We start from the raw sequence: 11,892 nt of genomic DNA on the forward strand, positions 1-11,892 counted from the left end.
CTGGATCTTGGGATTCTCTGTGACTGAAGTCTATACCTCCTATATCAGGGTGGTGGCCTTCAGGATAGCTGTTCCCAGGTGGTTTGTCAATATCTATGTCCCATCCTTCACTTTTTGGGTTATAACAAGGGGCTATCCTGGGCTTCTAGTGGTGGGGGAAGGTAACATGTTCGACATGTTTACAGCCCATTGCATCTAGTATATCACCATCCCAAGACCATTTTTTAACTTTTTAAAAACATTTCTGTGGCCGTGTGTTTTTTAATTACTAGAGGGTGGCTGGATGAGACGCCCCTGAGAAATGGAGCAGGGAGCCAACTGTTTAGAAGGCACATTGCCACCATGAAATGGCTAAAATACATACATCCTGTTGACAGGAGATAAAGAAGTATTAGTAAAAACTTTTCTATTCCATTCCAATCCTTTGGGGTTACTGCTGCCAGCCCTATGGCAAAAAGCAAATCAAGCAATATAGTGAAAACTAAAGGCAAAGGGTGACATATGCTCATTATATCATAAAATAAATTAGTGTACTTGTTATGTTACGTGGTGGCAAAATCCTCAAGCTTCAGCTATTCATGGACTGGTCAGCTTCTCGTGTGATGAGAACAGGGTGGTGATGATCAGTGGGGCATTTCTGGAACCAGACCTTGAATGGGTCAGAGGGGTCAGTCTTCAAGGAACATGAGGTGGCATCATCTGGGAAAGCCACCTATTTGACCCATGTATGATGGATCCAGGGAATTAAACCTGCAACCTTAACTACAGTAGGGGTAGTTAGTACAACCATGTGTGGCCCTGTCCAAATTGGCTTTAAGGGAGCCTTTTTCCAGTCTTTTACACATACTGTGAGAGACCCCAAAGGGGTTAATTTCCTGGAACCCTCAAGAGAGAGGTATTCCTTCCTTGGGAAATTAACCATGAACTGGGGTTCTCTCCCAGCATTTATTCTCCAGACCAGGAAGTTACAGAAAAGGAACATAGGTGGGGTTATGGCTAAGTATAGTTTAACAGTAGAGGCTGGTAACATCAGTGAAGTAACAAAGTGACATTCCATAATGCAATTTGCAAAAGGTTAAGTCGATCCACCAACAAAAGCTTGATCTTAGCAAACACTGTTTTGCCCTACAGCAATTTCCCCAGTATTTTTATATATCAATTGGTAGGTTAACCAAGGACATCTGTCCTTGAGCCAGCAATTCTTCATCCATAACAGAGACTTGGCCTGAAAAAAGTTTCCTGTCTTTTGCAAGGTTAACATTTCAATATGTAATTCCAAAAGGTTAGGCTAAACCTGAAACTACAGGGCTTTGGAAACTAGGCCCTGTGAAATACATTTGCTTTATAAATGATAGTGCTCTCTACAGTCCTGGCCAGTGACTGTAAGTACTGTGATATTTCAATCTTCCCCAACTGGTGAGAATCCCCCTGCAGTCTAGCTATAAGTGGGGGTGGTCTCCCATACATGATTTCAAAAGGGGAATATCCTGTTGGCCCCATCATATACCAGATCCATAACAAAGCTAAGGGAAGCATATCTATCCAGGGTAGCCCTGTCTCCTGGCAAAGCTTGGCTAATGTAGTCTTTACGGTCCAGTTCATGTGTTCTACTTTCCCTGAACTCTGTGGCCAGTATGCTGTGTGGAGCTTCCATTGTATTCCCAGCATTTTGGCCAGTCCTTGAATGACCTCTGCTATGAATACTGGCCCATTTTCCAATCCTATAGTCAGAGGGAGCCCACATCTTGGGACAACTTCCCTTAAAAGGGCCTTTGTGACCTCCTGGGCTTATTTGGAATGTGTGGGCAGTGCCTCCATCTATCCAGTGAAGGAACATATCATTACTAGCAAGTATTTGTAGGCCCTGTAGGATTTCACTTTGGTGAAGTCCACCACCAGGTCCTCAAAAGGTGATATCCTGACTGGCTGGACTCTGGGGGCTGGCTGGGGCCCTTGCTTGGCAGTGTTTTGGATGCAGGTCGGGCATTGGGAGCTGACCTGGGCACCGAGGTAAGCCAATCTTGGGATGAAATAGTAGCAACTCAGTGTGGTCTCTAGGGTCGTTTTTTCCCAGTGAGTCAGTTCATGATATTCCAGAACTAGTCGGTGAGCCAGTCACTGAGGAATTGTTAGTCTGTGATCTGGGAACTTCTACCATCCTTCAGAGGTTTTAATTCCACCTTCTTTTTCTGTCTATTGAGTCTTCTCCTTTGTGTACTTTAGTTGCTGTGCTGTCTCTGGCACCAGCATAATTTTGGCAGTCTCTTTCAGGCCTTTTGCAGGCTCTGTTTGGGTGACTGCTCTCTTGGCTGTCTGACTGGCCAGCCAGTTTCCTTTACTGATCCTGTCAGTGACTTTTTGATGTCATTTGCTGTGTATAATGGCCACTTGGGTGGGATCCCACACTGCTTTGAGGAGCTGGAGAATTTTTTTCTTATTTTTAATTGTCTTTACTTCTGCCATCAGCAGGCCCCTTTCCTTTTATAGGGCCCCATGGACATGTAAGGTTGCAAAGGCATAATTAGGGTCAATGTAAATGTTGACTTGTTTTCCTTTCAAGAGTCTGAGCACTTGGGTTAATGTCCACAGCTCTGCTCACTGTGTTGACTGGCCTTGGGACAAGGATTTTGCCTCTATAAACTCTTTATGAGTTATTACCTCATATCTGGCTCTTCATTGTCCTTCCTGAATGTAACTGCTCCCATCTGTGAACAGCTCCATGTGGGGGTCAGTCAAGGGCAAGTCCATCAAATTGGGCCTGCTAGGGTATATTTCATCCATTAGTTCTTCACAGTCATGGTCCAGGGAGCCAGACTCAGTAGGTAGGAGGTGACTGGGTTCAGAGTCTACACCATTTCAAGGCACATCCAGGGGTTTTTGCAGAGGAGTCCTTCATAGTGAGACATCCTAGAGTTGGTCAGCCATTTGTACCCCTAACTGTTCATTAGGATGGTCACTGCATGTGAGACCTTTACATTGAGATTTTGTCCCAAAGTGAGTTTGTCCGCCTCTTGGATTAAGGCAACAGTGGATGCCAAGGCCCACAGGCAAGATGGTCAGCCAGCTTCCATAGTATCCAGCTGTTTGGACAAGTATGCCACCGGCCTCTGCCAGAGCTCTATGGTCTGGGTGAGGACCCCCACAGCCACATGATCTCTCTCATGTACAAAGAGGTTGAAGTCGTGGGTTGTATCTGGAATTCCAAGGGCAGGAGCCTAGATTAACAGAGTTTTAATTTCTAAAAAGGCATGCTCCTGCTTTGGACCCCACAATAGGTGTTCCCTTTCAGCTCCTTTGATTGTCTCATACAGAGTTTTAGCCTTTTACAAGTACCCTGGTATCCAGATTCAACTGAAGCCAGAAGCCCCGAGAAACTCTCAGACTTTTCTCTTGGTGTCTGGTCAGAATATAGCACAAACAGCTTGTTTCCTTTCTATTCCCAGAGAGAAGCATCCTTCAGAGATGTGGTACCCTAGGTATCTGAACTTCTGTTGACATATCTGAGCTTTTACCCAGGACACCTTATATCCTAAGTCAGAGAGCAAGCTCAGCAGGGCTCTTTTTCTTTCCCAGAAGTTTTCCTGTGTGGGACTGGCCAGGAGGATGTCATCAACATTTGGAAGCAGAGTGCAATTCAACCTGTCTCCTTATGCTAGTGTTTCTCCAAAGAGTTTAGGTGAGTTTTTGAATCCTTGTTGCAGTCTAGTCCAGGTCAGTTGAGCCTTCCTTCCTGTGTGGGGATTTTCCCATTCAAAGGCCAGTGGTGGCTGGCTTCTAGGTGCCAGCTAGAGGCAGAAGAAGGTGTCTTTGAGGTCAGGACAGGAGAAACATCCAGCCTGTACAGGGCGTAAGCTCAGGAATGTGTAAGGATTGGGTACCATGGGGTGAAGGGTGACGGCTGCCTTGTTCACAGTGCACAGGTCCTGGACTGGATGGTACCCATTTCTGTTTGGCTTTTTGACTGGTAGGAGTAACATGTTCCAAGGTGATTGGCACTCCACCAGGATTCCTGCTTCTTGCAACCGGTGGATGTGTTCTCGGATTCCCAGTTGAGCTTCCCATGGGACTGTGTGTTGTTTTACCCCGAACAGTGTGCCCCCTGGTTTCAGTTCTATAATTATAAAGGCATGGTTCTTTGCCATACCCAGGGGTCCCATTTCTGCCTGGACAGAGGGAAAGTCCCTAAGGAAGCAGTCTCTTAAGAGATCCAGTGGTCCTAGGTCTGAGTCTTCTTCGGCCTTGATGTATAGGCACCATTCCTCTTCCCTGGGCACCGTTACAGCCATCACTAAGGTCTTCTGGTTCTTTTAGGTTAAATGAGCTTCTTTCCTGAGTGTGAAGGTTATTTGTGACCCTAGTTTTCTCAGCAAATCCCTTCCTAGTAGGGGTACTGGACAGTCAGGCAAATATAGGAATTCTGTGACCCCTGAGGTAACAAGTCTGGACCCTGCAGAATGGCTCATCTGCTTGCACCCTTGTAATATCAATAATGGTGGTTTTTCAGCCTGAAAGTGGAGACACTGGGCTGTTGACTACCAAATGTTCTGCTCTGGTGTCAGTCATGAAAGTCATAGGTTGACCCCCCACCATCATTTTGACCATTGGCTCCAGGGGGCGCAGGAACAGGGAGCCTGGTCTTTCCTAATCTGAGCCTATGCCTGCAAGGCCAGTAAGATTCTTGAACTCTTGGCTCAACAGTTCAGGCTCATACCTTTTCTTTCCAGAGTGTATCATGCCTTGAAACATTGGTTGCTGTTTCTCTCCCAGCCCCCCACCTTTGGGGAACTCATTTTTCCAATGGCCAAGCTCCCTGCAGAAAGCATACTGGATGGACTGTAGGGGTGCCCATCCTTCTTGGCGGGGGTTCTTCTTCGATGCAGAGTTCTGGTCTGGACTGAGTGCTGCTGCCAAGAGTGCTGCCTTCTGCCTTAAGTGTTTATCTGCTTCCTTTTGGGCCTCCTGGTCCTGATTGATGAATACCTTGTTGGCCACTTCCAGGAGCTGTGTGGCATTCATCCAAGCAAAACCCTCCAGCTTTCAAAGTTTGCGATGGATATCAGCAAAGGACTGGACCACAAAGCCTGTGTTGACCACCTGTTGATTCTTGGCTGCCTCAGGATCGTAATGGTGTGTAGACCTGGAAGGCCTCACACAGCCTTTCATAGAACTCTGCACGTGGCTCATCTGGTTTCTGGGTCACGATGGTTGTTCTGGACATGTTAGTAGGTTTTCTGGCCCCTGCTCTCAGCCCATGGAGGAGGGCCTCCCTACATCAGTGGAGTTAATTTCTCCTCTCTTCTTTCATTGAAGTCCCAGTTCAGTGCAGTGTCTGGAGCACTGCCTCTTGCCCAGCTCTTGGGATCCAGGGCAGCTGCAGGTGCCTGCACTTGCAACCATTGCCTGGCTCCTGCCAGGTTGCATCACCATTCTTTGGTGCTGAAGATGGTGAGGAGTAGCTGATGACAGTCTTCCCAGGTGAGCTGATGGGTGAGGAAAATTGACTCCAAGAGACTGTTGAGAGCCTGGGATTTTTCTGCATATGACGGTATAGTGTTTCCAATTCAGGAGATCTGTAGTTCTGAAGGATTCATAGTAGAAGAGGGGGCACTCTGCCTGCACACTGCCATATGGGTTGATCTGCTGTGAGCCTCAGGTCTCCCACAGGGGCATCTGGAGGGCTGGAACTTGTTGAGTAGAGCAGAGTCACCCTCCCACTGGTTCAGGACTCTGGACTTTCTGGTGACAATGCCAGTGGGGCTGATGGAACTGAAGCTGGGGGGCTGTCTGGCAAGGGGTGCCTGGGGCCAAGCATCTCTGAAGGATTGGAGTATGGTAGAGGCAAGAGTTCTTCATCTGGATCTCCTTGATATATAGGCCTGTTTTAGTCTGTTTTGTGTTGCTATAACAGAAATACCTGAGACTGGGTAATTTACAAGGAAAAGAGGTTTATTTGGCTTACAATTCTGGGACAGCTGCATCTGGCATGGGCCTAAGACTGCTTCTACTCATGGCAGAGAGTGGCAGGCAGCCAGCAGGTACAAGCAGATCACATGGCGAGAGGAAGCAAGAGAAGAGAGAGAAGGTGCCAGGGTCTTTTTAAGCAACGAGCTCTTGCAAGAACTAATAGAGCAAGAACTCACTCATTAATCCCCTCTCCCCCAGGGAGAGCATTAATCCATTCATGAGGGATCTACCCCCATGACTCAATCAGTTTCCAACACTGCCACATTGGAGATAATATTTCCACATGAGTTTTGGAGGGGACAACACATCCAAACTCCATCAAGGCCTTTTTCTTTCTTGCTGGTTGTGCTCTGACTTCCAGACTGCTCATGCAGCAAGAACATTACACTTTCCCTTACAAACACAGAATCGAACCCAGGGCAGCAGGGTCAGATATTGTCAACCAGGGGTCTATGTGAGGAAATTGATACAGGTACCCTGGCTCCCCTGTTACAACCTCATAACCTGCTTGAACCTTTGGGAGGTCTAGAGTCTCTTCTGAAGGCCACCCAACCCCAAAGGTGGACCATTCTAATTCACACAGGGTCTGGAGTTTCCTGGGGGTCATTTTAATTCCATACTCACCAGAGTAGCCCTTCTGAAAGTTCTTTAACATACAATTAAGGATGGTAGGTTTTGAGGCACTTTTCCCCATATCTAATTCTAGCCTCCCATTCTTGTCTCAGGTGTTTATATCTTAAATAGCATTGGTGTTGTCACTCAAGAAAGGTTTGGAGTTCCCAAACTCCTTTCTCATACACTGGTGTAAGAAGTTTGCAGGCAGCTAGGGACTGAAAAGTGGGGACAGTCCCTATTTTACATGCTGGATGGCAAGGTTTTCTGGTGTAAGGGAAATGGCAGCCTGGGTCTTTTATCACCTGGCAGGCAGGTGAAATTGAAGGGTGTGCACAGAAATCAATGACCCATAGACCTGTGCCTCCTTTCCAGGGGGATAAAGGTGATGGGGGAAGGTCAGACAGTGACAGAAAAGGTGTACTGGGATATGGCTCAAATTTGAGTTCCCTTCCAGGTGGCTGAGTGGAGGCTTCACCCCTGGGGATGTATGGAATTCATGCATAAGGAGGGGAAATATATGGCAGAATGGGCAATGGATCTCTTGGAGCAAACAACGCAAAGGATGTGTCACTCCTCAGGAGTCAAATAAACATCACCTAGGTCCAAAAAGAAGTGTCCACCTCTTTTTGGGGGGCACCAGAGGTGCCCAGACATAGACAATGGTCTTTTCTCTGCCACATGAGGGATCCTTTTCCAGATCCTTCCCTGCAGTGGAGACTCAAACAGACAAAGGGTGGGGATTCCCTCTCCCTTATGGAAGGTGAAGCAATCTGGCATCCACCTGGCTGCATCCCCAGGGGGACTTTCAGGTCCATCTTGGCTAAGTTGTACCCGTATAAATCCCAGGCCTGGTCTCAGTCCATTCTGGACTAGAATCACCATTATGCTGTACAATATGACCATGGAACCACAGGTTAGGACCCACTCAGAAACCATGGCAGAGCCTTGGTTCCACACACAAACATTAACTCCACACACACAGAGGTTAAGAAACTTTTTCCTCCCCCAATCCTGATCTAAACTGAACAAAGGGAACTCACGACAAGGTCCTGACCAGATGGGCCTTACCATAAGGCTCTGCACAGATGGACCTACTAGGTCCAGACCAGATAGACCCCACTATGAGGTCTCTAACCCAGACAGGTCCTCAAAGAGACTCTTTAGGGAGGTGATCAAGCTCCCCTTTGCCTGAAGGTGGGCCTGAACTGAACTGACAATTGGGGGAATCCTACCTGTCTTACAGGTGGTGGGGGTCTGGCTGGTCCTTCCCTCCACTGAGTCTGGTTGGACAGGCACTCCCTAGCATCAGCAAGGTCCTGTTCTCCAAGGTCTCAACAAAATGGCTGGGCAGCACCTCCTCAGTCCTCCATGGCATTGCCAATCTGCCTGGTTGCCATGCCTAGACTGGTGGCTCAAGGGGCCAGTCCAAATTGCTTCCCAGCCAATGCACCAGAAAATGGTATGGAACAGACTGAACAGAGAAGCAATTGGCACTTGGAGTGTTGGAGAGTCAGGTACTTTATTATACCGAGGGGCCCAGACAAGCTAGCGCTCCAAGCTCTGAGCCCAGAACTTAGGTTTCACAGGGTTTATATAGGCAGACCCTTCTGGGTTTCTAAGTTTTGTTTTTTCAGCATTCATGTGGCTAATGCAGCAGTAAGTTTCGGCTTCTTGTAACTGATGTGGCCAGGGCAGCAGCTAAAGCATGGTTACAGAAGCGAGAATGTGAGCAATTGATTAACAGTAGGACTGATGCAATAAGCAAGTACTATTTCAAAAGCAAAATAGGCTACTGAAAGAGTTCATTTTGAATTTTCAACACTAATAAACAAAGATCTCTAGGTTTTTAATAAATAAATCAGGAGTCTGTTATTTTTTATTAGTTTTAGTAGAAACATTGCAGTTAAAATGGTGTATTTAAGTTCCCTGAACTTTTTGAATAAATTCTCATTTCATTTATGTTTGAATTTTTCTTCCAAGTTTTTGAAAATATATATTCTGAGTTGAAAAGCTTTATAATAGGTAGACCTTCCACTAACCCATGTACATCCAGTGCTAGGTGTGGTAGGCAGAAACTAAGATGATCCCTGCCCCCCAGTGTATACAAACCTTTTCCTGTTGTTCACATACTAACTTAGGTGCTGCTGTTAAGGGATTTTGTAGTAATGTTCCAATTCAATTGACCTTAAGATAGGGTGATTATCCTGGATGGGCCAGACCTAATCAGTTGAGTCCTTAAAAGTGATGACTCCCTTCCTAACAAAGAGATCAAAGCAGGAAGGATCAAAACTGAGGGGAATTCTCTATTGCTGACTTCAAAACTGAAGTAGGCCATATGGCAAGGAATGCAGGTGTCTTCTAGCTGCTGAGAGCAGCTCCCAGCTAACAGCCAGCCAGGAAATACAACTGCAAGAAGCTGCATCCTGCCACACCATGTGAACTTGGAAAAGAACTCCAAGCTCCAGATGAGAATGCAGCAGAGCCAACAATTGATTTTAGCCTTGTGAGGTCCTGAGTAGAGAATCCAGCCACACCACACCAAGATTTGGGCCCTATAGAACTGTGAGATAATAAGTGGGCATTTTTTTTAGCTGCCAAATTTGTGGTAATTTGTTACTCAGCAACAGAAGACTAATCCAGTAGGACATGCTTATATTAAGATGTGAGCTCTACATCGTACGATGCCATGTGAATCAGCACAATAGAGACTGCGGTATTCCTGGAACCCATCACACTGGACAACTCCTCTCAATAATTCAACTACACACACAAGTGACCACATGCATACAGACTATTCCCTATGTACAATGCCTGGACTTATGATTTTTTGACTTTACAATGGGTTTATTGGGACATAGCCCCATCATAAATGTATCCTCAACTCAACTCTTCCTTACCCAGTACCCCAAAAAATCTGTGGACACTCTAACACCACCCAACACAGGAGGGAAGTGTGATAGGAAGCTGGAGTGAAGAGAGACAGTAAAATTAACTGATTAAGGTTTAGATACTTACTTTTGCAAATTTTACAAAAAAATAAAGCTGGCCATGTGACCACATTTGTCTTGGAAGATTCATGCAAATGAGGGGCCCTGAGCTTGAGCTCCACTAGCTTCATGATAAACCCACCTCTCTGTACCCTTAGCACCTGCCATACTGCCTGGCATATGAATGACAGATTTCAAATACTCTTTCTTCCATAATTACATTAATCATTCAATAGTTGTTTACTTAAGTGACTTAGTGACTTTAAAATATCTTTAGTGAATTAACATTACTTGAAGAATGCCTGTAAACTGAGTCTACTCTCCTGAGTGACTTATAACAAAACATTTTATATTTTACTTCTTCATCTCTGCTTGTTTCCAAGAAAGAACCGGTCAATAATTCAGTTTTTGTATTTCAGTTAGTAATTCAATAACCTCAATTTGTTCTTTTCTAAAAAAGCAAAATAGCTTTTCTCAGGGTTCAAATCAGATAACCTCTCCTTTGGTGTTCTGATTCAGTGTCTTTAGGGGTGAAGTGAAAGGAGAACCTTCCAGAAATGCATTCAGTCAATTGAAGAAGTGGAAGAAGGATCTAGTTCTGAAGAGGTTTTTGTCTACAATTGATTTTTCTAAAGGAAAAATTAACAGAAACTACAGTATATCAATGCTGAATAATGTGCTCTAACAGACATTTTTGTATTATAATTTGTACCAAATGCAGTATCAAGAAAACTAAAATAGTCATTTACTGAGAGTGAAAATTAAGTCTGGTAATGAGAATTTCACAGTAAGTTTCCAAAATGACAAAAGCCTGCAGTTCTTCTAATAAAGATTACTATAGTACCAGAATAAAAAGAAAAAACAAACAAACAAACCACTTTTGGGGAATAAAATGATACTCAACCTTCCCTACTGGTTTGTACCTCAAACTTGCTTAGCTAAAGGCAGTGTTTCTACCACCTCCATTTAATGTAGATTTTGTTAACCTGAAACTTAAAATGCATAATTATGCACATTATGCTTAATGCATAGTAACTGCTATAATAGTTGGATATAAGAGCTTTCACAAGCATAAATTGTTCACTCTGTTGTCCACATGAATCCTTAATGACTTGGAATGAAACAAACAGAAACTCTTTTTAAAAGTCCTTTTTAGAGGTGAACTGTTTCTAGAACCAGACTCTATATAGATAACTAACAGCAACAAAAAATCCTTTTTAGGAGCTACTTTATCATTGTATTCTACCCTTAAAACAATTGATTTAAAATACTGTTTTTAAAAACTGAAAAAATGCTTACTTTTCAACTGTAAAATAATTCTTTTTCTTTATCTAAAATACTTTTAGAAGGCATGAAACCAAAACCAAAATAAAATGTATAGACATCCATTTATAGTAAAATTTTTTTTTTTTTTTTTTTTTTGCCTTTTTCGTGAGTGGCACTCAGCCAGTGAGTGCACCGGCCATTCCTATATAGGATCCGAACCCATGGCGGGAGCGTCGCCATGCTCCCAGCGCTGCACTCTCCCAAGTGCGCCACGGGCTCGGCCCTATAGTAAAATTTTATTGTATGTAGATTAAACTGATTTGAACCAAAATGTATGATGTTCGATGATTAGACATTTATTACATGCCTGTTTTTACTTCTTGATCTCTTCAGGTTTGTGACAGCCAACTTCCAGGATGACTCCCAGTGATCCTTGCCTCTGGCATTAATGCCATTGTATGATCCCTTCCTACATTTTATCATGGTTCATCTGTGGGACAAATAGAATACAGCCGTGGTGATGGTATGTGACTACTAAAGCTAGGTCATAAAAAAATGACCTAGCTTTTTGTCTTGTTCTCTCTCAGATCACTCACTCTAGAAGAAATCCACTGCCTTGTCATGAGGATACTCAAGCAGTCCTATTGAGAAGTCCATGTAGTAAAGAACTGAGGCCTTCTGCCAACAGCCATGTGAGTGAGCCATCTTGGAAGTAAATTCTTCAGCCCCAGTCGAGCCTTAGCTGACTGCAGCCCTGGCTGAAAGATTAAGTGCAACCCCATGAGAGACCCTAAGCCAGAACCACCCAGCTAAACTGCTCCTAGATTTTTGATGTATAAAACTTGCGAGAGAACAAATATTCATTGTCATCTTAAGGCTGTATTGTACTTTCTCATAATCTGTTCATTTGCAGAGGTACTTGACTATTGAACTCCAGATTCCTTAAATTGGGAAATTTAAAAGAAAAATAGAAGTACAGCAATGATTACTGGCACAAACTTGAAGTACCCTTGCAGATTTTTAAATGTGAGTCCTTAGATACAATTTTACTTTTTGAAGA

This window comes from Cynocephalus volans, chromosome 15, assembly GCF_027409185.1.
Source record: "Cynocephalus volans isolate mCynVol1 chromosome 15, mCynVol1.pri, whole genome shotgun sequence".
Taxonomy (NCBI): Eukaryota; Metazoa; Chordata; class Mammalia; order Dermoptera; family Cynocephalidae; genus Cynocephalus; species Cynocephalus volans.